Consider the following 6,000-nt stretch of genomic DNA (forward strand, 5'->3'; position numbering starts at 1 on the left):
TTACGGAGACGTATTACGTCTCGCGCACGCGCAGAACGTACGCTCAAGTCGGTGTGTTCCGAGGCACTTTTTTTGACCCTCTGGGAGCCGACTGATCAGTCCGGCTGCCTTTTCTGCCGACGATCGGCCGTGGGGCTGGTGTGTCAGAGCCTTGAAACAACAATGGTGGACGTGATAGACAGATGTTTCATCCAATCACCTGTCAGGTATTTTTTTTTAAGTACCTGCCCTTTTCCAAACACTTTCCAATGACAGCTTCTCAGATGGTTCTGTGTTAACAACCTATCTGGCGCGTCATTATTATATTATATTATTTTAGTGCCATGCTCTGATCATGCATTGGTTAACAGTAGGGCTGGGACGATTCGTCGACATCGATTATGTAAATGCATCGGCAAAAATAATTTGCGTTGACGCGTCACTAAATAAAATAAATAAATAAAACTTGCGTGCAAATTAATTAATGTAATGCGGAACTAATGTAATGTGGAACTACTGTTAGATACGCGGGTTCTAGGGACACCTAAACTGTAGCCCCGCCTTAGCTCTGAAGCTAGCCGAGCTCTACCGCCTACGTGCAGTTTCTTGTCAGGTCGACGGTCCAGTGAGTGAGTGAGAGGTAGCAGCACGAAAGGACAAGAGTTCCGTGCCAGCCTCTTTAAGATCGCAAGTTTGGGAAAACTTTGTGTGACTGCAATCTGGAGCCTCCCGTGTCATGACTTCTCGTCTCATTCCATCCCCGCCTCAAAAACTTTGGTCTTCGGGTCAGTTCCAGTAGTAGGCTACAGGCGAGAGAGTGGTGGATAAGACGAGGACTGTGTGTCGGCGTTGTTCAGCAGTTGTTGAGTATGTGAGTGGAAATACATCCAACATGCTAACGCATATCCGACGCCATCACCCAGATGTGCCAATCACTGGAACGAGACAAAAAAAACTGTACAACTTCTTTTTTTCTTCGTTTTTATTTTTGTATCTGGCTTCAGGTTACACTAAAAATTCATTTTACTTGAACAGTGCAGTGTTAAACAGTTTTAATAAATAGAGATTTGAACTTTATTGGAATTGGAATTGGAATGTGTAAATTGTTAATAATTGAGCAATGGGAAAATAATCGCTAATTGAAAAATGAATCGTTAGATTAATCGAAAAATTTATCGTTAGATTAGTCGACTAATCGAAAAAATAATCGCTAGATTAATCGTTTAAAAAATAATCGTTTGGAACAGTCCTAGTTAACAGATTACTTAAACCTCCAAAGAGCTAGACTGTTTTTTTTGTTTTAGGGGAGCCTGTCAGTTTTTAAGATTTCATTTCCACTTCCAATGCTTTAAATGATAAGTCTGATGCTGTCCATTTTATTTCTTATTGTGAACGAATCCCATGAAAAGTCAAAAACCAACAATGTGTTAAAGTCAATCTCTCAATACTATCCAATTTCCCCATCCTGTCTGTGGCTCTCCGCCCCATGCCCATTGGTTCCTATTGAAGACGTAAAATCTTTAGAAATTGGTTGAGAAAAAAAAAAATCCGTAATTTCCAGTGTTAATAGAAGCCACTAGCAAACTGTAGCTAGCAATGCTACAAACTACTTCCTGACAGAAGTTAAAGGTCCTATTACATGCTGCTTTTTGGATGCTTTTATATAGACCTTAGTGGTCCCCTAATACTGTATCTTAAGTCTCTTTCCCGAAATTCAGCCTTGGTGCAAAATTACAGCCACTAGAGCCAGTCCCACAATGAGCTTTCCTTAGTATGTGCCACTTCTGTGTCTGTAGCTTTTAATGCTATTGAGGAGGAGAGAGGGGGGGCAAGGTGGAGGGTGGGGGTGTGGCCTAGACCAACTGCCATGCGTCGCTTGTTTGAAAGCCATGATGTCTCTCTCTCTCTCTTTCTCATGGGTGGGCCAAATTCTCTGGGTGGGGAAAGCAGAGAAAGGGGAGGTAACCTTTCCCCTTATGACCTCATAAGGAGAAGATTCCAGATCAGCCCATCTGAGCTTTCATTTTCTCAAAGGCGGAGCAGGATACCAAGGGTTTGGTTTACACCTATCACCATTTCTAGCCACTGGGGGACCATAGGCAGGCTGGGGGAACTCATATTGATTGTTAAATAACCTCATCAAGTGAAATGTTCATGCCATGGGACCTTTAAGCAACACAAACACCACACTACACAACACTTGGAAGACACAAGATACTCAGAAAAGCTAGCTTACTACTATTTCAAATCACGCTGCTCGTTTTAAAAAAGTGTGTAGATTTGGAGATTTTTAAGGATATTGATACTCATATTTTTTTTTAACAAGTTAACGTAAATTCCTTTCAACGCCACTCATTTTTTGGCTTTGAGTTTCAAAGCCCCTCCAGATGGTTCTCTCCACAAGACTTAAGTTATTTTAATGTACCGTCGATGTGAACTGAGTTACCACTGGAGTACCTCGAGTCTCAAATACCACTTGAGAATTAAGAACTTGAAAAATACAAGTACATTTAGAACTGATAAAAAAAAAAAAAAATTTAGATTAATTTGCAATGAATCCTGAGTATAGAAAATCATGCGATCAATCGTGATCAAATATATTTGAAATCGATCAACAGCCTTAATATTTTCACAATTAAAACTGATACGTATCTTTTTGTTTTCTGAATATAATGAACCCTTGCTGTCCTAATTACTCTCACAGAAAACAATCTATGTTTCTGGTTGGTTTATAATACAAAGCAGAGGTATTGGACAATTAGCAAGACGAGAGACGGCTACAGAACGTCTGTAGTGAAACTACAGACCTGCACCAGTCTGACTGTAGCTACTTTAGCTTCACCAATTAAGCCACGTTAGAGAGACAGTGAAGGATACTTAGTGTCTCTCTCTCCCTCCAAAACAACGTAAAGGCTGGTTCAGAGCCTGAGCCAATGGAGCAGCTGTCAACGCAAATTAGAGCAAGAAAAACACTGGAGAGAAGTCTCCTCCTCCCCCCCCATCCTTTTCTCATTCTCCTCTCAACCTCCTTCTCACTATCCCTTATTCCTTTACCTTCCATCCCCCATCTCCTCCTTCTCCCTCCCTCCATGTCCCCACTGTATTCCCCTCTCTCCTCATTCACCCGGAGACTGAGCCACATACACACACACACACACACACGCACACACGCACACATGCACACATGCGATCGCACACACACACACACACACACACACACACACACACACACACACACACACACACACACACACACACACACCAGAATGCAAATAACGTAAGAGCATGCACATCATTTAGTATACACTGTGAAAATTTTGTATGCATACAAAGTAGACAGCTTCACCATGAGCATGTGTCTGTGTGCGTGCATCATCAGTGCTATAGATTGCACACACACACACACGATAAAATATAACTGATCCATTAGCAGGAGGTATGCTTAGTAGTAGAAATGTTTGTGCCTGTGTGTATGTGTGCCTCTGTGTGTGTGTGTGTGTGTGTGTTTGTGTGTGTGCCTGTGTGTGCATTTCTATCATTGATAAGACATAGCCAAAGCAGGCAACAGAGGTTATAGCTCGAGGTAGACACACACACACACACACACACACACACACAAACAAACACTCTTAATGACATAATCCTCCACCCTGGATGCCCTCAACTCCCTACCCCGCAACCCTCCTATCCTCCCCAGCTTTATCAAACTCACTTACCAGAATATTAGCAGTATGGCTTTATGACTTCTGAGATAACAGCACTAAAACAGGGGCTCCATAATCAGCCAGGGAGAATACCCTTGAGAAAACATTACTCAAAATGTGCTTTTCAGGGGGTTTAAGTGACCATAATGTGACAGAAAATGCCAAATACGTGTGACCATGTTGCAATAAACTCACTATTCTACTACTAGTACTACGGAAAAACCAAACTAATGATGAATTTGTTCGGTGACAACCAAACAAACAGACTCCGGCTGCCTTTTGCCTAGGGAGGGATGAGAACCACAGGGGGTCGTTGCTACAGCATCATTTTCCCCGGAGACAATTAAGTTGATGGGAAGGAGGTCACTACCTGAACTTGACCTATAGGCTAGTCATTACAAGTATCAGTGTACCACTAACAGGCACGGAGTTTGAATGAAAATGCAACAACTTTTGACTGACTTTGGATACTGTCAACTTGATAGACACTAACTGCATCTCTAAAATGAGTCTGCGTCATGGTTGGAAGTACAGGAAAGAAAATAATTGCCTCGTGATGGAGCCTGCTGTTGAGAAAAAGCCAGATTATTTTATGTTTTTTGGCTGCAACTAAGATTGGCCCACTTTCACTATTGTCGTTTAGTCGGCAAACTATTTTTCCCCATTAATCAATGAATTGTTTGGTCTGTGAAAAGATAGGAAATAGCATGTTTGTTTTCACCGACTTGAGTTCAGAACCTAAAAGGTATTCTGATTCTTAGAAATATTTTGAATTCAGAAATATCCATAATCAACCATCAAACATGTATGAAGCTGGGAAGCTGGTGCCAGTGGCAATTACTTGTTTCAAAAATATTTAAACAACTAACTGATTGTCAGAGAAATAAATTATACAATATTTAGTTGTTTTTTTTAATTAATAAAATAGACTATAATTGAGTGGTAAAAGCATGCCAATTGTTATCATTTATAGAAACTTATAGTCAGAAGAAGCAGAAGAGCGCTTAGAGCATAAAAGCGTCTGTATAATTCCACAAACTTTGATGACTATCACAGTAACATAGTGCTGCGAATGGACAAAATAAAGGTGGAGTAAAGTCGCAGGTCTATATAGCAGTATAATGGAATTACACGGGGCATCGCAGAGGACCAACCACAGAGTCACCCCAAACTCTATACTACAGCCCTCCATGCATGTTACCTGGATGACAGCTGTGACCGTCGGTGAGCTCCAGCGTTGCGGTGGAATGCTGCGGCCGAGCGGGCGGGGTCCCGGTGCTCGGTGAACGGGGTTCCTGTGCCTCTCTGCCTGCCTGCCTCCGCTGGCTCAATCCTCCGCTCCTGACCTTCCTGCTGCCTGCAGTGGCTCTACCAGCTCTATAGTCTACCTCCTTCAGCTGCAGCAGACGCAACCGTAAATCCAACCGGACCGCAGGGGGAGACGCCGGCAGTGTTGACACACGGACGGTTTGTTTTGGGGCTCACCATACACCATACACCATACGCCGCCCCTCTCTCTGCCCCTGTACGTAGAGGCTATGTGTCCGTCTCTGCGACGTTGAGCCGTGCCGTATACACAAAGACTAAACACGCCCAGCCGAGCAGCCACGCTCTAACATGGCCCGCCTCCTACCGTAATACTCAGGAAAAAGCAGCTCAACATCTTCTTATGGCAATTTGGTCCACCGCTAATATAGTTTGTGAAAAAAGGACTGTTACCACAATTCATTAAAGCTACAGTTTCTGCCTCTCATGTTTGTATATATTTTATTATTTTTGGCAACGTATATGTCACCATTATGTACCTTTTAATTTACAGTGAATGATCCAGTGCTGTATGACTGCTGGCTGTCTCTATGTTAGTCCTATGTCACCTGCCTACAGCAGGTTATTTATTTATTTATTGGTTATTTTTTTACTAATTCTGGCATATTTACATGGTGTTTTTTTGTACAGCAATGTTCATGAATATGCACGGTCCCTATCAAATAAACCAATAAAATGAAAAATAAATAAATGTAGGCTAATTATTAACCGCCAATTTTGCTACTGTGCGCAAATAGTTCTCTGTGGGCTTTTCTGGCGCACCTTCGCACACCTGGGCAATCACTGCGCGAAGTGGGCGTGATTCTCAGATAGATTGTGAGTTTTTGAGAGAGTGTAGTTTTTTGAAGGTTACAGTGGTGGTTTCAGATGCTGTTCAACCATCCCACAAACATCTGAAGCACATTGATGGTTTTATATTCAGTGCTTTAAGAGTCTTTGGGCACCACGTGGGTGTGTAACCCCCCAGCCAATAACAGCTAAAATGAACTGT

General features: G+C 42.3%; 1 protein-coding gene across 1 annotated transcript in view; it reads right to left on the reverse strand.

Moving 5' to 3' along the window:
- Positions 1 to 5,210, reverse strand: part of dok4 (docking protein 4) — a 94,536-nt gene extending 89,326 nt beyond the window's left edge. Inside the window, exon 1 of the mRNA XM_028579245.1 lies at positions 4,885 to 5,210. The gene's annotated coding sequence lies outside the window, so the exon portion shown is untranslated. The remainder of the gene's footprint in view (positions 1 to 4,884) is intronic.
- Positions 5,211 to 6,000: the final 790 nt, after the last annotated feature.

Source organism: Perca flavescens, chromosome 1 (genome assembly GCF_004354835.1).
Source record: "Perca flavescens isolate YP-PL-M2 chromosome 1, PFLA_1.0, whole genome shotgun sequence".
NCBI classification, from domain to species: Eukaryota; Metazoa; Chordata; class Actinopteri; order Perciformes; family Percidae; genus Perca; species Perca flavescens.